We start from the raw sequence: 23240 nt of genomic DNA on the forward strand, positions 1-23240 counted from the left end.
TCCCCTACAAAGTGTTTATTCCATAGCGGAGTTGTGATAACGCGAAAATACATCAGATATTTGCCTTGATTTACACTCAAAGATCATACCACTTTAGTTAATATTTCGATTATTTTGCAAGTATTCGAGTTATTTTTGTAGGTATTTAAATCTCCAAGCATTAATGAACAAAATATAGAAAAGGAAGAAAAAGAAGAAGAAATAGATGAGAAAGCACAGAAAAAGCAGAAAAAGCAGAAAAACCAGAGTACAGAAATTGCTGATGTGACGACCGGCACAAGCTGCATGACGACCGGCACGGCCCAGCCTGTGACGACCGTCACAGGCCCATGACGAGCTTCACACGGCCAAATTTTACGCTTTGAAGCAGTCAGCAGAGGAAACCAAACGTGCCTAAATTGTCTCCAACAGAATGACTCCCCCGTGGATTCCTCATTCAACCAATCTTCCTTAATTTTCTCAACTGCCAAGACCTACCAAAGCAATATATAAAGGACCAAAGTTGGAAAAAATAGGGACGCCTACAGTTCCGCTCTGCAATTGATTTTTACAACATTCTAACTTTTTAGCTATTTTCTTTTCAGCAACTTGGTTTCCGTTGCCTTAGTTCATTTACCATTCTTTTTTGAATTCCTGTTTTCCCTTTTCCTTTCTGTTTTCCAGTTAGCCATAGTAGTAGTTTCCTACACTGGGGAACTACTACACTTTATTTAATTTAGTAAGCAATTGTATTGAAGAAGCAGAATCCTACCGACTTGTGGATGACTGCTTAAGTACTGAAGATTCGTCGTACTCTGTTAATCCAATTGCCAGGTTTTTATTCAATTATTATTATCATTGTCTTGTTATTGTTATAATTATGTTTGCTGCACTGTTAATCTGTTTATGCTCTGTGTTTGCGCTACTTAACATGTCCGGCTAAACTACCGGTATCGGTATGTAACAATTTAATTGGATGGAATTTAATAATAATCGGTGAAAACTCTTTTTCTCAAACAATCTTTTAGGCTGAGGTTTTTAATTTGAATTTAAGTAACTTTGTCGCAAAAGTGAGAAGCTATTTAATACGGTTTTGCCACGAGAGTGGGAAATTAACTAAGGTGAGAACCAACAATCGCGAGAGCGTGAGGCTCGAGTTGGATAGTAAAAATTAGGCATTGAGTTTAAAAACAGCGAGAGCACTTTAAAAGCAATTAGAAATTATTTATTTTCAAAAAGTAATTTTAACTTCAAATGGGACAGTGAGAGCGTATATTCTGACTTAAAGCTATAGGCCGAATCAACAATCACGAGAGTGTGAGATAGAGCTTTTTAAATAAATATTTTCTACTGAGAGATATTTGGCATTTAAACTATTCACCGGTGACTTATCGAATCCCTGACAATTAATGGTTGCATACTGATTCCTTCCATCAATTCTTTCTTAAAACTAAATTTCTCTTAGATATAATATTATGCACCCGAACATCTATTAATCATTCCCTTAGCTAAACATAGTGACGTTAATAACACTAGTTTGACCATAGGTCCCTGTGGGATCAATATCTTTTAAAACTAAAACGACTGGACTGTGCACTTGCAGTCAAGTACCCGATAGACTATATTTTATATATAGTCACGACCAGTATCAAGTTTTTGGCGCCGTTGCCGGGGACCTGTTTTAGTCGAATAGTGTGGTTCTTTCGTTGCACGGTATAGACTAAGGTAAAAATAAAAACTAATTTACTCTCCCTTATTTCCCCGATTGTATGCCAAGTACTCGCTCACAAGGTGATAACTTAGCACCACCAATCCAAGAATTAGAGCGTTTCTTATATGTAAGACGCCGAATACAAGAATATCAACAAAAGTACAATATTCCCGATATCTTCTCTCCTCCTAAACCAGAAGAAAAACCAACCATGGCTGACGAAATACCACCTAATCGTTCTCTTAAATTCTATGCTACCCCGTCCCAACAAGAACCTCACAACAACATTGCTGCCCCCGCTATCAATCGAAACGATTTCGAGCTGAAACCTTCACTATTATCAGCTGTCTAACAACATCAATTTTCCGGAAATCCTACGGACGACCCTAATGAACACCTGGCCAAGTTTGTGCAGTACGCAGACACTATAAAGGCAAATAGTGTATCTCAAGATGCGATAAGACTGCGCCTTTTTCCATTCTCACTTAGAGACAGAGCTTGGGCTTGGTTGGAATCCTTGCCATCCAACTCAGTTACAACATGGGAAGAACTGAAGAACGTCTTCTTATCCCGATATTTTCCGCCGAGCAAAACTGCTATGCTGAGAGCTCAAACCAACGGATTCCGACAAAAAGATGTAGAATCTCTCTACGAAGCGTGGGAGAGATACAAGGACATGATGAGGATATGTCCACATCACAGTCTCGAAGACTGGGTGATCATTCACACATTTTACAATGGGCTTCTGTATAACATAAGATTGATAGTAGACGCTGCCGCGAGCGGTGCACTTATGGACAAGCCATACAACGAAGCCTATCAACTCATTGAAAACATGGCCCAAAACCATTTCCAATGGGGAGGTGAAAGAACTCCAGTAGAAAAGTCCCAAACAAAGAGTGGAACGTAAGCAATCAGTAGCCTTGCCCATGTTCATGCAAAGGTAGATGCCCTTGTTAAAAAATTAGACAACTTGACCATACCACCTACAGCCACCGTGGCTGCTGTAACTCAAAACTGTGAGTTATGTGGAAACCCTGGACACACTGCACAAGAATGTCAGATATTAGCAGGAGTCCCAACCGATCAAGTGAATTACGCACAAGGAAATCCCTATTCGAATACCTACAACCCAGGTTGGAAAAACCATCCTAATTTTTTGATTAAGAATAACAACGCCCTGTATGCACCTGGCCAAGCACCAACTGTTCCGCCTGGATATCAAAAGCCAACTAATAATGCTCCTAACATGACTAGGAAGTCGAACCTCTAATTAATGATGGAAAGATTCATAGCTACCCAATCTCAGACAAACAAAGACTTCCTGAACTAAAGCATACATACTAGCGAGCAACTTAAATAACTAGCGAGCAAAGTAGACGCCTTAGCCACCCACAATAAAATGCTTGAAACACAGATTTCACAAGTGGCTTAATAACAAGCATCTACAGCCGCTCCAGCTGGAACATTTCCTGGACAACCGCAACCTAATCCAAAAGGACATGCAAATGCCGTTATACTGAGGAGTGGAAAAGAATTAGACAGACCCGTAGATCCAAGACTCCAAAACCATGCCATGTACCAAAAACCAGACAAAACCTCAACTGAGCAGGTGAATGAGCCAAAGGAAATAGAAGATAATACCCGAGAGGCCGAAAAGAAAGAAAAACCTTATGTACCTCCGCCTCCTTATAAACCACCCATTCCGTATCCTAAGAGACTTGCAAGTTCTAAATCTGCGAGTCAGTTTAGGAAATTTGTTGAACTTCTGAAGCAACTAAACATTACAATACCATTTACAGAAGCCATCACACAAATGCCCTCCTATGCAAAATTTCTTAAGGAAATCTTATCCAATAAGAAAAAGATTGAGGATAACGAAATAGTTACACTTCCTGCCGAGTGTAGCGCAATAATCCAGAATAACATGCTTCCCAAACTAAAAGACCCAGGTAGTTTTTCCATACCCTATGTCATTGGAAAATTCGTCATTGACAAAGCTCTATGCGATATAGGAGCCAACATTTGTGTAATACCCTTAACCATCTGTAAAAGGCTCAGTATGGGAGAACTAAGACCAACCAAGATGTCTGTTTAATTAGCTGACCGCTCAATCAAATATCATGTCGGTAGACTAGAGAATGTCCCCGTACGTGTAGGACAATTTTACATTCCTACAGACTTCATAATCATGGACATCAAAGAAGATGCCAATATACCTATCATATTAGGAAGGCCATTCTTGGCTACCGCCGGAGCCATAGTAGACGTAAAGAGAGGTAAGCTAACATTCGAAGTTGGAGAGGAAAAGGTTGAATTCATCTTAACACAATTCTTATAAGCGCCAACCATAGACGACACCTGTTATCTACTTGATGTCATAGACGAGTGCGTGAGAGAGATGGAGATGCAAGAAACCACATACTCTGATATAATGAAAATCCAAATCCCTCCAATCTTTGAAAACGATAATTGGCATGAACCATACCAAAACGAAAGTCTAAGCGAATGCTTAGCACTTACGCCCAACCCCATGCCATGCCCAAAGAAACCTGACTTGGAATTAAAAGCACTACCAAAGAACCTAAGATACGAATTCCTAGACACTGAACTCAAAAGACCAGTAATAGTCAACACTGACTTGGGACAGATGGAAACTGAAAAGTTACTAGATGTCTTAAGAAAATATCCAACTGTGTTAGGATATAACATCGCTGATCTAAAAGGAATAAACCCTTCTATCTGTATGCATCACATTATGTTGGAGGAAGATTGCAAAACCTCTAGAGAACACCAGAGAAGGATCAACCCAATCCTAAGTACGGTAGTCAAGGATGAAGTAAAGAAGCTACTAGATGCTGGAATCATATACCCGATCTCCGATAGTTAATGGGTTAGCCCCGTTCATGTAGTACCTAAAAAAGGGGGTGTTACAGTTGTTAAGAACGAGAAGGGAGAGTCCATAGCATAAAGAGTTGTGGCCGGAAGTTGAATGTGCATCGACTATAGAAAACTAAACAAAGCCACTCGGAAAGATCATTTTCCTATGCCCTTTGTAGCGGGGTATTTGTTACCATTAGAGATATTGACTAAATCCAAGGTAAACCATACAAGTCGAGTCACCACCGCACTTCTATTTATCCAAAGGAATGGTTAGAAAGCGAACAAAAACCTAAAAGTTTTATTAATGAAAAACTAGTAAAAATGTCAGAGATCGGGCTAAAGGGGTTGATTATGCAATGGGAAGGTTTTAAGCACCCAAAACATCCTAGGTACTCATAGGGAGCCCTTTTCATACTTCTTGTAAGGTTGGTATTTTCTGAAAATTTTGCTTGTGCAAACATGATTAAAGAGATGAGAAGAGAATATACAAATTATTTACATTTTGTGTTTGGATGGATAAACTCATTGCCTACGTACCATCTTAAAAAAGATTAGGATCAAAACCTCGTAGTTCGGGGTAAAAATCTCAAAATGAGTTGGTGAATTGATTGGTCCAATATCCTTAAGGTCTTTTGTTATCCAAAGGAGAAATCTCAACCTAAAACCACAAATCCACCATGTCAGGATAACTTCAACATGCTAGTGAGGGGTTAACCCTATAATAAGCATGGAAGACTCATTGTCCATCACTAAGGATATAGGTGAGTATTACATCTACCTCAAGGATAACTCAAACCTAATAGCTAAAGGTTATGAAAAGTTTTGATTAAGAGAGTGGCCATTGAAACCACAAAAAGTATTTGAGCGAGTGATATTTACCAATGAGAAATATTTACAAAATATGGTCAAAGTTGATTTAAAAGTTCAATTCAAAATAAGTGTTATGAAAAGGAAACTTGAAAATCAAAAGCATAAGGCTTAGGTTTCTAATGTTTGAAGACAGGTGTTAAATGTTTGCACAAAAAGTTTTGGCTTGGGTTAGAGTGGAGGGAAGAAGAAGAATGGCTAAAGTCCTAATCATACAAGAGATGAGGGATAAGAAACAAGACCACAAATGGAGTTGCTTTCTTGAGATCACACTGATGATCCAAGTAGCTCCCATCCTTTGGACTATGCAAGCAAAATAAGGGTAACCTCAAGCAATCAACACAATCAAACAAGCTCTTAGAAGATCCCTAATGTCCCTTGTATCTTTCACTTTGGATGAACATGGCAATGATTCTCCAATTTGAGCTCTCATAGGACCCCCTACCACAAAAGCACACACATCAAAGAGTTTTATGAAGCAAATCAAGAATGGGCAAGAGTGAGTTTAGAGGTTTGGTCCTTCTAATCCATCTTCATCATTAAGGTCCTTTCACTCCAATTTTGCATAGGGAATATCCTAGAAACTAAGTCCATTTGTCCATTTCTTTGCATTTGGTCCATAACAATCAAAATAAAACACAAGCACAATAATATATACACAATTATGTGCTCAAGTGAGCAAAAGGCAAATTGCATTAACATAAACATATGCTCAAGTGAGCAAAGGGGGAAAAGCAAATGAATAATATCTACAAGAATAGTAAATTGCATAAATGTAAAGAGCAAGAAGTAAATGTTAATGGTTAATGGTTAGTGTTAATAGTTAGTGTGCCATAAGGAAAATTTAGCGCTATGTTAAGCAATCGTAATTGGACTTATGTAGAAGTCACAACTATCTGAGGCCGGTCAATAATAATGTAGGCAACAACACAAGTTAGAGGTCTTGATTAGTGAATCAAACTCCAACAACTTGCCATGCCAAAAAGAAAATGAGAAATGATCTTGTATTGATTTAGGTTCTTTGCATGATTTAGGAAGCAATCTATCCTTAATGCAAAGCCATTCACTTGATCCATGATCAAGATGAATTAGATTTGAACCAAGGAAGATTAAACCTCCATGTATCAAAGCTAACCGCCAATCTTTAACTCATTGATCAAAAAGAAAAAAAAAAGGAGAAGAAGAATATGAAGAAATAAAGTACATTAATGGAAATGGCATGTATTAATCAATAAGCATTGACCAAGGATAGAGAAGATCAAGGTCAAACAATGGAAAATAGAATCAAAAACAAGATTAGAAGTCAAGAAACAAATAAAATATTTTTGGCATTTTTAATATTTAAAATAAAACTTGAATTAAAATAATAAAAGAAAGGTCAAACTTCAAATTTACTTCAAATCAACTTTGAAAAGTCCAAGTGAACTATCCCAAGTTCAACAAGGTCAAACAAAGTTTGACAAAAAATTTCAGCATTTTTAAAAGTCAGAAACTATTTTAAATCAATTAAAAATGCATAAAAATAACCTAATTGAACTAAAGTCTCAAATAAATATCAAATAAATTAATAAATTGATGAGAATAATTTTCATAGATCTATCATCATTCAAAGAGGTTGGAAAAGTATTTTTGTATTTTTTGAATATCAAAAACTATTTTAAATGAATTAAAAATAACCAGAAAAGAGAAAAATACTAAAAAATATCACATGATAAAATAAAAAATATTAAAAATCATTTTTAGAAAGTAGAAATTAAAAGGAGAAGAATGAAATTGATCCCATAATTTTTGGACCAATAATAAGAGAGATATGAATTTTAGAAATAAAATGGAATTAAAATAAATAAAAGAAATTATAATCAGAAATTAGAAAATAGGAAAAAGCTTAGGATGACTAGTTTTCTTTTCTCTTTTATTTGTATTTTGGTTTCTGAAATTGTACTTAGTGTAATCCTTCCAAATTATATGAATAAAAAGGATTTTTATGGTCAATCAAATTGTTACAATTGTTATATATATTTGCAAATAAAATAGTATGTTCCTTGAAAATAAAAAAAATCAAAGCATTGCATTTCATGCATCATTTGCATAACAGGTTTTCATTCCGCCAAGTGTCGTATTGTTTATTCTTTTGTGCTTCAGCCAAGCCGACTCATCGATATCATACTCGCGCCAATCATCCGAGAATCATGGAACACTTGGAATAAGAGAACAGAGAACTGAAGGACGAGATTACCCACTTGACTGCCATGATGGAGTCAGTTTTAGCTGCTCAGAGTCAATCTTCTCCAATGCCTGCAACTCCTCCTCCTCAAAGGACTGTCATTTCAGAGGTTGTGACTTCAACCATGCCTGCCACTCAGTTTTCTCTTGCCATGCCTGCCGGATTCCCGTGGGGGATGCCGCCCAACTTGGTAGCTGAAGGCTTTGCGCCTACATTTGCTTCCATGTAGGCATCTAGCTCGGTCATGTCCGTTCCACCTCCAGTTGTTCACACCCTGCCTCGTGTTGAGGACACCCTCTACCATTCCGAGCCGTTTGAGGGTCCGAATGTTTATGAGAAGATGGAAGAGATGAAAGACCAATTCCTTGAGCTGCGAAAGGAGTTGAAGACCTTGAGGGGAAAAGATTTATTTGGTAAGAGTGATGCGGAACTTTGCTTGGTTCCCAACGTCAATATTCCGATGAAGTTCAAAGTCCCTGCCTTTGAAAAGTATAAGGGAAACACCTATCCACTTAGCCATCTTGTCATGTATGCCAGGAAAATGTCGACACAAACTGATAATGATCAGTTACTGATTCGTTACTTTCGAGATAGTCTGACTGGTGTCGCTCTAGGGTGGTACATGGGTTTGGGTAGTGCAAGTGTCCGCACGTTCAATGATCTGGGTGAAGCATTTGTGAAACAGTACAAATACAATGTGGATATGGCGCCAGATAGGGACCAACTTCGGTCGATGTCTCAGAAGGATAAGGAGACATTTAAAGAATACGCCCAGAGATGGAGAGAGCTAGCCGCTCAGATTACCCCCCGTTGGAAGAAAAGGAGATGACCAAGATCTTCCTCAAGATCCTGAGCTCATTTTACTACGAGCGAATGATTTCTAGTGCCACCAGTGACTTTACTGAAATGATAAATATAAGGATGAGATTAGAAGAAGGTATCTGTGAGGGATGGTTGTCTAAATAAGAGGTATCATCAAGCAGGAGGTATGGTAACATTTTCACTAAGAATAAGGAAGGCGAGACCAGTGCAGTATCAGTTGGGAGGTAGAGGACGCCTCATGTCAGGAGAAGTCCACAACCCTGTCAACAGCATCATCAAGTGTCATCTGTTATTCCAGTATTTTCCAGTAATCAATAAGTACTAGTTCAACAACAACATCAACAACAACCACAACAGAGAACAACCAACTACAACAACAACACCAACACCAACAATAATCAATAACAATAGAATTTTGAGAGGAAAAAGGTCTCTTTTTACCCTATTCCTATGGCCTATGCTGAATTGTACCCATATCTGGTTCTCAAGAACCTTCTTCAACCAATAAATCCGCCACAAATTCAAGAACCACTTCCATGGTGGTATAAGCCAGAGCTTCTTGTGCCTTTCATCAAGGGGCTCCTGGCCATGATATCGAGAATTTTTACCCGCTAAAATATGAGGTTCAAAAGCTCGTGAAGAGTGGGATGGTGGCCTTTGAGGACCGTGCGCCGAATGTGAAAGCAAACCCATTGCCTGCTCATGGTAATTCCTTTGTCAACATGGCAGATGGCTGTCCAGGAAGTTTCCGAGTATTTGATGGGTGACATATTCGTCAATCTTTGGTTGAGATGCATAGGACCTTGTGTACTATTAGTGATTGCGAGCATGATCATAACAATTATGCAATATGCAGTGTGAACCCCCATGGGTGTTTAGTTGTCAAGAGAGATATGCAGAAGTTGATGGATGAGAATGTAATCCAGATTCAGCAATCGAGGGATATAGATGATGTCAACGTGATAATGCCAGTGTTCAAGATCCCTGAGAGGGTGGTAATCCAGTTTGACAGCAGCAGAAGTAACAACATCAACAGACCGGTATCGCCGTTGGTAATACGGTTAGCGGGACCAGTCCCGTATGCATCCGATAAAGCTGTTCCGTATCAGTATAATGCGACAATGTTAGAGAGTGGTCAAGAGGTTTTGTTTCCTATGACCATTTCTGTTGTGAGTATTGCTGATGTTACAAAGGTGACCCGTAGTGGTCGTGTTTTTGGGCCTGTGTTCCCAAAGGGTGTAGAGGATGTTGGTAAGAAGGTGTAGGTGCCTGCAGTATATCCGATTAGTGCTCCAAAGTGTTAGTCTGGTGAACCCAACAGTTTGAAGCCTAATGATGATGATGAGGTGCTTCATTTGATTAATAAAAGTGAATTTAATATGGTGGAGCAGTTGCTCCAAACTCCTTCCAAAATTTCAGTGTTGTCTCTGCTCATGAATTCTGAAGCGCACAGAGAAGCATTGTAAAAAGTATTGGAGCAAGCTTATGTGGAACATGATGTGACAGTAGATCAATTTGACCATATTGTGACCAATATCACTTCCTGCAACAATTTGTGGTTTTGTGATGAAGAACTTCCTGAGGAAGGCAGAAATCACAATCAGGCATTGCATATATCGATGAACTGCAAGGAGGATGCGTTGTCAAATGTGTTGGTTGATACCGACTCTTATTTGAATGTACTCCACAAATCAACACTTTCCATATTATCATATCAAGGAGCTCCAATGAGATACAGTGGCGTGATCGTCAATGCTTTTGATGGTTCTAGCAAAACTGTTATAGGAGAAGTGGACCTTCTAGTGAAGATAGGTCTGAGTGATTTCCAAATTACATTCCAAGTAATGGATATCCACACGGCCTATAACTATTTGTTAGGAAGGCCATGGATACATGAGGCGGGAGCTGTGACGTCACCTCTGCATCAGAAGTTGAAATTTGTAAAGAATGGTAAGCTCGTTATCTATGAGGGAGAGAAAACTTTGTTGGTAAGCCACCTGTCGTCTTTTTCATATGTTGAAGCTGAGGATGAGATTGGAACTATGTTCCAGGCTCTATCTATTGCTGAAGAAAAGAGAGTTGGGGCTCCTATGTCCTCTTTTAAAGACGCGCAAAAGATCGTTGAAGACGGTAATTTTGATCAGTGGCGCCGGATGGTAGAGGTCCCCAAGAATAAGAGCCGAGCTGGTTTAGGATTCCAACAAGGGTCGTCAGTTGAATATGTGTGACCCAGTTTCTGTAGCGGAGGGTTCATTCATGGTAATGAATAACACTCAGCTGCAGTGATCGAGGGGGATGAAGATGAAGACCGCACCAATTTTGTGACGCATGGAAAAGCTTACAACAATTGGATCGTTGTCGATGTTCCTGTTATTGTTCATCACTCTAAGTAATTGCTTTTATTGTTTTTGAAAATCCTTCTCCTATGCCTAAGGGAGAAGTGAACATTGTGTGGCATCTTTCAATTTGATCATTAATAAAATGCAATTCTATTCATCCACATCTATGATGTTTTTATTTTTACTTTTTACTTTTCTGAAAATGGTAATCACAAAAAACATAAATAAATAAATAAAAATTGTCCATCTGCATAATATTTTATCACAATTCACTTCTCTAAAATCAAAATATCAAATCATTATGCAGGTTGGTTTCTAAACCCATTAAATACAATGATCCTACTCCTTCTCCAAACTTTGAATTCCCTGTGTTTGAGGCTGGGGAAGAAAGTGATGAAGAAGTGTCTGATGAATCGTCTCGTCTACTTAAGCACGAGGAAATAGCCATTCAGCCATTTGAAGAGCAGATTGAGTTAGTCAACTTGGGTTCCGAAGATGATGTGCAGGAAGTCAAGATTGGGTCTCAACTGTGTCTAGAGGTTAAGAACGGGTTGGTTGACATTCTCTGAGAGTATTTAGATGTGTTTGCCTGGTCCTCTCAAGACATACCTGGTTTGGATTCTTAGATTGTGGAGCATAGATTGCCGTTGAAGCCAGAGTGTCCGCCAGTCAAGCAAAAGTTAAGGAGGACTCATCCTGATATGGCAGTGAAGATCAAAGAAGAAGTGAAAAAACAGATCGATATCGGTTTCCTTGTTACTGCTGAGTATCCACGGTTGGTGGCCAATATTGTGCTTGTTCCTAAGAAAGATGGAAAAGTCCGCATGTGTGTTGATTACAGAGATTTGAACAAAGCTAGTCCGAAAGATGATTTTCCTCTGCCACACATTGATATGTTGGTAGACAGTACAACTAAATTCAAAGTCTTTTCATTTATGGACGGATTTTCCGGTTATAATCAGATCAAAATGGCACCCGAAGATATGGAGAAGACCACATTCATTACACCTTGGGGAACATTCTGTTATAGAGTGATACCTTTCGTTTTAAAGAATACTGGTGCAACTTACCAGAGAGCAATGACCACTCTTTTTCATGATATGATGCACAAAGAGATTGAAGTCTATGTTGATGACATGATTGCTAAATCCAGTGATGAAGAAAAACATGTTGAGCATTTGTTGAAGCTATTCCAGTGTTTGAGGAACTATAAGCTCCTCTTGAATCCCAATAAGTGTACGTTTGGTGTTTGTTCTAGTAAGTTATTGGGCTTTATTGTCAGCGAGAAAGGTATTGAAGTTGGTCCTGCCAAGGTCAAAGCCATACAAGAGATGCATGTGCCCAAAACTGAGAAGCAAGTCAAAGGTTTTCTCGGCCGCTTGAACTATATCTCAAGATTCATTTTGCACATGACTGCCACGTGTGCACCTATATTCAAGCTTCTTCGGAAGGATTAGTCTTGTGATTGGACCAAGGATTGCCAGAAATCTTTTGATAGTATCAAAGAGTATTTGCTCGAGCCTCCGATTCTGTCTCCGCCTGTTGAAGGAAGACCGTTGATCATGTATCCGACTGTGCTTGAAGAGAGTATGGGTTATGTTCTAGGTCAGCAAGACTAGGTTGGAAAGAAAGAATATGTTATTTACTACCTCAGTAAGAAATTCACCGACTGTGAGACTCGATATTCTATGCTTGGGAAGACTTGTTGCGCATTGGCTTGGGCCGCTAAGCGTCTGCGTCAATATATGTTGAATCATACCACTTGGTTGATATCTAAAATTGATCCAATCAAGTAAATTTTTGAAAAGCCTGCTTTAACTGGGAGGATCTCCCATTGGCAGATGTTGTTATCAAAGTATGATATTAAATACTGATCTCAAAAAGTGATTAAAGGTAGTATCTTGGCTGACCATTTGGCTCACCAACCGATTGAAGATTACCAATCAGTGTAGTATGACTTTCTTGATAAAGAGATCTTATACTTGAAAATGAAAGATTGCGATGAACCATTGCTTGAAGAAGGGCCAGAACCTGGTTCCAGTTGGGGCATGGTAATTGATGAAGCTGGTAATCAATATAGTAATGGCATTGGGGCAGTGATTATTACTCCTCAAGGCAGTCATTTTCCGTTTACAACTAGATTGACTTTCAAGTGTACAAATAATATGACTGAGTATGAAGCTTGCATTATGGGGCTTGAAGATGACATTGATCTCATATTCAAATATTTAGACGTCTATGGAGATTCAACTTTGGTTGTGAATCAAATCAAAGGTGAATGGGAGACGAATTAACCTGGTTTGATACCATATAGAGATTATGCGAGGAGGATTACAACTTTCTTTAAAAAGGTTGAGTTTCATCATATCCCTCGAGATGAAAACCGGATAGAAGATGCGCTTGCAATGTTAGCTTCAATGATTATGGTGAAGTATTGGAATAAGGTTCCCAATCTGACTGTGATGCTTCTTGATAGGCCAACTCATGTATTTGTTGTTGAAGATATCAAAGATGAGAAGCCATGGAATTTTGATATCAAGTGTTTTCTACAATGTCAGATTTACCCACCTGGGACATCTTTGAAAGATAAGAATACTTTGAGGAGATTAGCTGGTAATTTCTACATGAATGCTGATGTACTTTACAAGAGAAACTTTGATATGGTTCTGCTCAAAAGCATGGATAGACACGAAGCAGACTTATTGATGACTGAAGTCCATGAAGGTTCCTTTGGTACTCATTCCAATGGACATGCTATGGCTAAGAAGATGTTGAGAGCAGGTTACTATTGGCTGACAATGGAATCTGACTGTTGCATGTTTTTGAAGAAATGCCACAAGTGTCAAATATATGCAGATACGATTCATGTTCCTCCGATACTATTGAATGTTATTTCCTCCCCATGGCCCTTCTCCATGTGAGGAATTGATATAATTGTCATGATTGAGCCCAAAGCTTCGAACAGACATCGTTTCATTCTGGTGGCTATTGACTACTTCACAAAGTGGGTTGAAGCGGCATCATATGCGAATGTGACCAAGCAAGTTGTTGTGAGGTTTATTAAGAATCAGATTATATGCCGTTATGGTGTGCCAAGTAAGATCATTACTAATAATGGATCTAACTTGAAAAATAATATGGTGGAAGCTCTTTGCAAAGACTTCAAGATTGCGCATCATAATTCTTCTCCTTAAAGACCCAAGATGAATGTGGCGTTGAAGCTGCAAACAAGAACATGAAGAAGATCATTGAGAAAATGGTTGTGACGTACAAGGATTGGCATGAGAAAGCTTTTGACCAGAAGGTCATGCCTAGGGTATTCAGAGAAGGTGACCTTGTGCTCAAGAAGATTCTATCTTTCAAACCAGATTCTAGGGGAAAATGGACTCCTAATTATGAAGGCCCATTTGTTGTTAAGAGAGCATTTTCAGGAGGTGCTTTGATTCTTGCAACTATGGATGGTGAAGAGTTCACTTGTCTTGTGAATGCGGATGCAGTCAAGAAATACTTCGCCTAAAAAGAAAAGAACAACTCCCTAAGTTGAAAACCCGAAAGGGCGGCTTAGGAAAAAATGAGTGTCTCGGTGGATTGAAAACCCGAAAGGGCAATCCAGGCAAAAGTTAGAGACATAAAACAGAAGAAAGATTATCCCGATAAATTGAGTACCCCACCTTGGGGCAATTTATGCAAAAATTAGGGATCATGGCAAGTAACTGCAAGCTGTTGATCTTCAGTCTTAAAGACTTTCTTGAGCACAATGATTGGTTCTGATTCATCTTCAACCAAAGCCAAAAGGATAGTGGATATCAAAGTTGGTAGAAGGATTAGAGATCATTGTATTCAATGTAGCCATTTTCCATGTAAATTACCATTTTTCAACTTTTGTAAAGATCTATGGAGTCTTGTCATTTACAGACCATCATCCTATCAAATAAAGTTGAGCTTTTATCCAATTATTTCTACTCTTATTTATTCGGATAATTAGAATTAAATTTTATTGTGATCATTTTGAAATTAAAGTTTTAAAATAAAAATCATGTTTTATTAAAATAATAAATGCAATTACTTTTTTTAAAGAGCAATCGATTTCATTAAGGGATGTTCACAGCGGTCCGAGGACAGGTAATCCCTAAAATGCGAAGCATCGTTGGTTTCTTCCCAAGAAGTTGGCGTGATCTCTGTTTCTCCCCAGCGGCTTTCCAGCATTTCCATCCGAATTTTGTTGGTTTCCCCAGCTATGTTTGTATTTGCCTCCCTCGAGTTGTAGGCGCATCATCGCAGTAGTTTGCACGAATCGGCAGATTGTGTTTCCCCACATGTCGCCATCAGAGTTGTCCCTAACCTCTATTAGCCCTGAGTCTTGAGCAGTATTTTCGATCCTCTACAAGGTTGTCTCCCATTTGATATGGTGTTGACCTAAAATTCCCCGCAGAATTGATAATGCAGTTTCCTCAGCACATCCTCTCCTCTTTTCCCCAGCCAGGGTTAAGTCTTTCAGGTGGCCGATTCTCTCCAGCATATGCTTCCCTCCTGTGAGGATTGGCTGAGAATTGTATCGATGATTCAGACCAGTGACATTTGTATCCTTTATGATGGTTTTGTCAGCATAATCATCATATACATATACATATACATATACATTCTTGCATTAATAATGCACTTTGAGATTCATTGTTTCTCTGATCCTCTGTTACGGTGGTATATTTTTTACCCACGCATATTTGGTTTGTTTGTCCTCTTTCAATTGTAGAGTGTCAACCCATAAGTAGAAAGAATTTAACCTTTCTCATTCCCCACTGATTACTTCCTCGTGGATGATTATTATTTCAATTTCCTCCCCATTTGATAGTCTGGATGGAACCACTCCCCTTGAGTTATATTCTCATTGGATTGAGTCTTTGATTGACCGTTTCTTTCTAGATATTACCTAGATTGATGCTTTTGGTTCCCTGAGAGTTTATTATCCAGTAATTGGTAATATTCTTCTCAATCGGCAAGTGTTTCACTTTTTCCCAATACCCGACAAAAGTAACCCTTTTCTCCCCAGCGGATTCGTTTTCACGTCTCCCGGGAAGTTTATCCTTGATGTGTTCATCCTAACCGGTGACGAATATTTTCTTCCCCGCTTTGAGTTTATCCTTGATAGGTTCATCCTAACCGGTGACAGATATTCTCTTTTTTGGTATTCTACCCAATAAAAAGGTAGTTATAATCCCTATTTTCTTTCCCCAGAGAGTTAATCCTTGATATGTTCATCCTAACCGATGACGAATTTCCTCATCTTTTCGGTCTTCTGTCCAATAATCGATAGTTGTAAATCCTGGTTCCCCTCGGAGTTTATCCTTGATATGTTCATCTTAACCAATGATGGATATTCTTTTTCTGGTATTTTATCCATTATCCGATAGATATAAATCCTACTTTTTCAGGCGGTTTATCCTTGATATGTTCATCTTAACCGGTGACGAATATCCATCCTAATGTCCCTTTGAGTCTATCCTTGATATGTTCACTTTAATCAGTGACGGATATTCTCTTTCTTTGCGGTCTTCTACTTAGTAACCGGTAGTTGTAAATCCTATTTAGCTTTCTTCGACATGTTATTCTTAACCAGTAACTGGTAATGAATACACCTTTTGTTGCCCCTGGAGAGTCATCCTTGATATGTTTACCCTAACCGGTAACGGATGTGCTCTCTGTCATAATCTGTTATCACCTTACCCAGTAACTGGTAGTGGACAATATACTTCTATTACTCCTATGATGAAGATCATTTCTTCCCCAGTTGAGTTTGAGTGTGTATTTCCTCAATGAAATCATCGTTTCCTGCTTGGGTCAAGTATTTCAGTTTTGTTCTGATCTACCCGTTTCCCTTGTAGATGTTCCTTTTTTTCTCCGACTGAGTCTTTCCATTGATTTATTTTCATGGAGTCCCTCGAGTCCCCCAGCAGTTTTTTAAGTCGTAGCCTGGCCTACGCACGACCCTTTTTATTCCCCAGAGTCTTTGTCTTCCTAGTGAGTTTTCCTTACGGAATGCATTATACTCCTGCGGACTTTCGGTCTCTCCGGATTCTTTTCCTTTGTGGCAACATTTTCCCCACAAAGATATTTTAACATTAATATCATATGCATTATGAGGTCTCTAAGGAACCAAAATTTCTTTCTATATTTTGTTATTTAAGTCCATTCTACTGAGCCGATGCGAAGATTTTAAGCTTCGTCTCCTCAACTAGAACATCCTTAAATAGGGGCAACTGTAAGACCATAATTTTAACCCTAAGATCCCTCATGCTATTCTCATCATATGCACTAGCATTGTGATCACACCTAGGCATCCTCCTTAACCCTCATTCATTGGGTTTGCATTGGGAGAGATCACCAAGCACCATTTGATTGTATCATACTTTTTTTTCTTCATTATTTACTTACTAAAATACCAAAAATATGTCATTGTATAGTTTAACTCTTTTGTAGGTAGTGCACATGCTCATCTATGCTCTATCAGGCTCACATCTAAGGTTTAAGACCCTCTATGTAAGGAGCTCAATCGAAAATTGGTTTACGATGGCTCTAAGTATCATATATGAATCCCCATGATCTTCATATGTTATTTTGATCAAGAAATCATCAAGAGTTTGGAATTGGTTTTCCTTGGAAACCCTAATTCATCTGGGTATCTTATGTGACTTCTTCAACAAGTTTCTGCACCAATTGACCAAATATTTCAAGGGATACTTCACGTTTCATAATATTATGCATATATGATCCTCCGTGGTTCCCAAAAGTCAAGAGAATATCAAGCTAGCAAGTTGGTTCATGGTAGTTTACCAGAGGAATTTAACTAGTCAAAACTAGGGTTCCCTAGACCCTATCTCCTACCAATTTTGTCATATGAAAATGATTCCAAGAGAAACTTTACTCTAAATGACATTCCAAACAACTTTCATGTTGAGGTCAAGAGCTATTTTTTCTTGTAAATTCATTTTCTATAGTGAAAGAATATATGTCATTTTGTCTAAACCCTAATTTGGAGGTCAACTTCCCAAGACCATAATTTGCTCAATTTTTATGATATGAAAGCTATTCAGGTTGCATGGTCAAATTAAAGATGTCTACTTCAACTTTAATGTTTGAAGGAAGTAAAAATTCAACTTTTAAATGCATGTGATATGAGTAAACATTATAGGTCATTTTGGGCCAATACCATTGAACAAATGATTTTCCTCAACTTCTAAAATACATGACTCCTTCATGTTAAATCGAAATGAGGTCAAATTTTTTAATAATTTGAAGTAACTTGTGAGTGCTACAACTTTTATGAAGGAACATTTCTCATTTGAAGTCCATAGAAAAAGTTACTCAAGGTGGAAGAAGTGAACATATGGCTTGGTACCTAGAAATATTTTTGACATGTTTGATTTTCCAAACTTCCACCTCAAAATTAATCATGATTCAAGCTTCAAATGAAAAGGTGTTCAACATGAAAGTTGTTCCCATTGATCTAAAATTTCCAAAATGTCCTCATTCATCCCATTTGGAGAAATAATGAATAACTTGCGCATGGCTTAATGTTGAAGAACCATTTGGAAGATTTGAAGTTCCACTTTCCATACACGAATGCATGGCCTTTCCACATGACTTCAGCATTGCTTATACTCATTTTTGGAACTAAATGCATCATTTCATGGGCCTATCACACGCCCATTCATCCATGCAAAGGATATTGTTATTTTTGGAATTTTGAAAGAAGTGTGCAATTATCAATCACTTGGCCTATAAATAGAGCCCTTCTTGCTCAGAATTATGCACCCTGGTGCACAAGCTTTTTATCAGTAACCCTAAACCCTCACATTCAATAGATAAGCTTGGTGATTGTCATTGAAAATCGAATTTGAATCTCTCAACTGTTTTGAGATTGAAACTCCAATAGTCCTCCTTATTCCTTGATCCATTTCCATTCCATTAAGCATCTAAAGCAAGGCCAAGCACAATTGAGAGCAAGACCGTGTCCATCTGAACCTACATTAAAGGTGAATTTCAGAATTTTTCATCTTTTCGATTCTCACTCAATTCTCCATTATTCTTGTTGATTTTTGGTTGTCTGAATCGAAGCAACTCAGATCATGATCCTCAAAATTCAACTCCCTGTATCTTTCTATATACTTGAAGTTAGATGAATATGAGGGCAGATACGAGCTCCTGAGCATTTTTACTTTAAATTCATGTCTTGCTTTTTATTTTGGTGATGGTTGAAGGTGGACCATTCCGGTGAGGTCAATCGGAGAAGAAGACCGGAGCTCTGGCTCCGGCAGTGCGTTGGCATACTTCTAACCACATGGTCTGTTTAAATTGTTTTAATGAGGGAGATTTACTAATGACCATGTGGAACACACGCTTGGATCCACTTGATATGCCACCTCAATTAATGAGGGAGATCAAGTGGTCCACATTTTTTTGTATTTTTCTGATTTTCATTTTAATTGACTTATTTTCATTAATTCATATTAATTTTAATATTGATCCAAAATATATGTAACCTTCACAAAAAATTCTCAAATATTTTTTTCTTTCATTTTCTGAATTAAAACTATTTTTTGGATCAATATTAATATTTTTCATGATTTAATTTTTTGTGTGCATATTTTTAATTGTTTAAAAATACTTTTAAGGTTCCAAAAATTATGAAATTTTTTCTCCAAGGTCCTTTGACTTTATTTGACCTAATATAAATCTCTTGGCCATTTATTTGGTGTTTTGAAGAGGTTTTCGGATTTTGATAAACCATAATTTAATTTAATGCATTTTTAATTTATTTTTAATTATTTAATTATAAATAAATTGTGTTGAGCTATTTTTGTTGACTTGTTGAGTTTGACTATTGTTGTTTGGCCTTGGTCAAGGTTGATTTGACTTTGTTGGATTAAAATAATTGGATTTAGGGGATTGAAGAAATGTACATTACATCTCCCAAAATGAATGAATAATTTTAATTTGATAAAAGTCCTCCCATGACCAATTTAAGTTTATTTCATTTCCCCTCTCTCTTCATCTTCAATCCATTTCTATCCCATCCATTTCATTAACCTATGATATCTCTACATCCTAAGGCTAATTGGTTCATAAACCAATATAAGTATGGATGAGATTAGGTTCACCATTTTGCCATTTTCTTTCAAGTGTGGTATATTTTAGGAGTATGGTTCATAATACCATATCTCTAACATGCATTAACACTAAAAATTCTATTGTCCAACCTCAAATAGTTATGACTTCTACATAAGTCCAATTACGATTGTTTAACATAGCGCTAAATTTTGAGCCAAAAGCATATCATTCTAGTAAGTAAGATTGTAAGTCTCCCTCCTTTCAGGGTATTGTTTGGAAACTTGGTATTTTTTCTTCCTTTGGAAGATGTCTTGGTTCAAGGATCCATGCTTGTGAATAGAGGGTTGAGTGTTCTCCAAAGAATGACTTAAATAATTGAAAAGTAAAAGCAAATACTAACGTCTAATCAACTAACATTTGACTAACTTTAATTTCAAGTCATTTACTTTATGCACTTTAAATTCAAGTCTTTATCATACCATTTAACTTGTTTACTTTAATGCCATTTTCCCTTTGCTCACTTGAGCCATATCTTGTGATTATATTGTGATTGTATATACTTGTTTGTGTATTTTGATTATGTTTGTGGTCTTTTGACCTTAATGTACATAATAACAACAAAAACCCTAAAAACGATTTGGGTGGACTATTGGATTTGATCCGAGACATTGGACTTAGAATTAGGCAACATTCCTTATGCAAAAAGGACTTGGCCAATGCCAACTTTTCTAAAGCCAGTCATTGTGAATTGAACTTCTTTCTGAAGCAAGTATTGAGATATCATCTGAGTTCATATGCAACATGGTCTTGAGGCAATTGTTATTTTGAACTTGTGTATAATACCTTATTCTGAGCCATTTAAGGAGTATGTCATCTGATGCATGAAAGCTTAAGAAGAAGACTATGAAGTTGCTAGATTGGATGTGGCTATCTTTATTTGATGACTTGATCTTCACCTTGCTATTTGTGTATTGATATTGCTTGATTCTAAAGTCCAAGGGAAATTTGGGTTTCTATATGAAATTCTTGTCTATTGGATTACATCTCATCGGTCAAATCTTTTCAACTCTTAACTTTTAAATTTTTGCTTAGGATAGCCTCTTAATCTTCTCCCACTTATTTAATTTCAAATCTCTCCCTCCTTTTAAAAACTTCTTTGTTTGTGATTTCTAAACTTTGACCTTTATTGCAAATTAGAAACTTTGGCCTTATGCCATTGCATTTTCAAACTTCTTTCTCTTAATCAAACTTTTAAATGGACTTAATCATATTGACTTAAAATTTCAAAAGACAAAAAGGACTAACACTCATTCAAACTCTTTTAGGCCTTTTGTGCCTTTGTTAAACTTAAATTTTTGTTAAAAGCAACTCATTCACTTTGAAATTGGTACCACGAACTACGAGATTTTGATCCCTCATTTTATGTTGGTACGTAGGCACAAGTCCGAAGGTCTTGTCAAACACAAAAATATAATTAATGAATTCTTTTCTCATCCCCACACTCTATTTATTGCAAACATCATTTTATACCAAAATGAATGTACATACAAAAAAGGGCTCCCTAGGAGTACCTAGGACATTTTGGGTGCTAACACCTTCCCTCTGTGTAACCAACCCCCCTACTTGTAATCTCTGGCATTTTATTAGTTTTGATTTGAAAACTTCTTATCTTTGTGCTTTGTTCGTACTTTTCCCTTTTCCCTTGGGAACAATAAAAGCGCGGTGGCGACTCTAGTTTAATTGACGTTAAGTTTATCCATAGCTTAATGGTCATGAATTTACCGCTACAAGGATATGTACGTTTGGTTTGTGAGTTTCTCCAAGAAGAAAAGCTCTTTTTTGGTTCATGAAGGCCAACCATTATAATATTCATAATGGTGCTTGATCTCAGACCAATTAAAAACTAAATCCGTTTCAGATGAGCCTTTGTAAATTCTCACTTAGTTCCTGAGTTCAACCTGTTTAAAATGTTAGACGGTTTAATATTAGCCAGTGTAAAATCTCAACTCGGTTCATGGTCAGCAAGTGAAAGCCCTGGTTATGTTCAAAGGATAACCAATTCAAAACTTCATCTTAGTTCAACATAATTCCGTGGAAAATATTTATTTGGTTTTAGAGGATAACCACTTTAAACCTTTGCCTTATTTTGTTTTTAAGTTAGACTTAAAACTTCATTTCCTTTTATAAAGAGGTTTGTCGGAATATCCTTCTAAAAGCTCTGGAGTTTATAGGATCCTCTCAAGAATAATTCTTGGGGAGAGGAGTAGGTAAATTTATATTGAACCTATATAAATCTCTAATGTATCTATCTATCTATCTATCTATTTATGATCTCTTTACTTTATTGTCTTTCCTTTGGTTTTCTGGTTCTTATTCATTTCTTTATTTTTAAATATTTTTAAACTCTTATTTTCCAAATTATTTTGTTTCAAACCTCCATAATTTATCCCCCCCTCCCATCAGTGAGTTGTAAAATTATAATAGTAACTCCTAAGATACTAAGGTAACTCTCACACACACATTCTAATATTTTGAAACTTGTCTCATTTCTAAAATTGTTTTAAGCATGTGCCTATGTGATTACTAGTTGGTTTATACCTTTATGAGTGATTTTTACCTATATAATCTATTAACACATTACAATTAATCAATTAACTATTTTGTAATGCCTCTTAATCATTTAAATAAGCTTGTAATCGATTAGAGGCGACAACATTGAAAAACCTCCCATATTCGGCCTATCTAATCGATTAACCATATTTCTTAAACAATTAGAAGCCTTAAAAATCCCATGGATCATTTTCCTTTTTCAAACATATTTTCTCCTTATTCCAAAATACACCAAAACTCATTTTGAATCTATTCTTTTTCACTTTCTACCCATTTTCTATTCTTCCACTAAGGTTGCCTTAGTGCATTGTGAGTGAAAAATGTTTGTAAAAGTTTGGTTGTACTCACTACTACATAAAACACTTCGTTTTGGACATGTGACTCCATACACAAGAGGGGGGAGGGGGTGAATTTTGGAAGTTTGAAAATCGTTGATTTAAAATAAAATAATTTTGGAGATCTGAGTTTGAAAGATTTTTATAAAGAGTTTGAATAAATATGTAGCGAAAATTCAAATTAGAGAGAGTAAGTGGAAAATAAAAGAGATAAGAAAATAGAGATGATACTAGAGATTTATAAAAGTTCAGTCTAATGAAGCGACATACCCTTCTCCTTAAGATTTGATCTTGAGAGTATCCACTATTACTTGAGATCTTTTAGAAGGTTAAGCCCACAAATCCCCTTATACAAGGAAATGAAG

At 37.1% G+C, this 23240-nt stretch overlaps 1 non-coding gene across 1 annotated transcript; it reads right to left on the reverse strand.

The window, feature by feature from the left end:
* Window positions 1-2288: 2288 nt before the first annotated feature.
* On the reverse strand, window positions 2289-2395 carry LOC127098857 (small nucleolar RNA R71). Its single transcript, XR_007793542.1, has one exon. It is a non-coding gene; the product is annotated as a small nucleolar RNA R71 (small nucleolar RNA).
* Window positions 2396-23240: the final 20845 nt, after the last annotated feature.

The sequence above is a fragment of the Lathyrus oleraceus genome, chromosome 6 (assembly GCF_024323335.1).
Source record: "Lathyrus oleraceus cultivar Zhongwan6 chromosome 6, CAAS_Psat_ZW6_1.0, whole genome shotgun sequence".
NCBI lineage: Eukaryota > Viridiplantae > Streptophyta > Magnoliopsida > Fabales > Fabaceae > Lathyrus > Lathyrus oleraceus.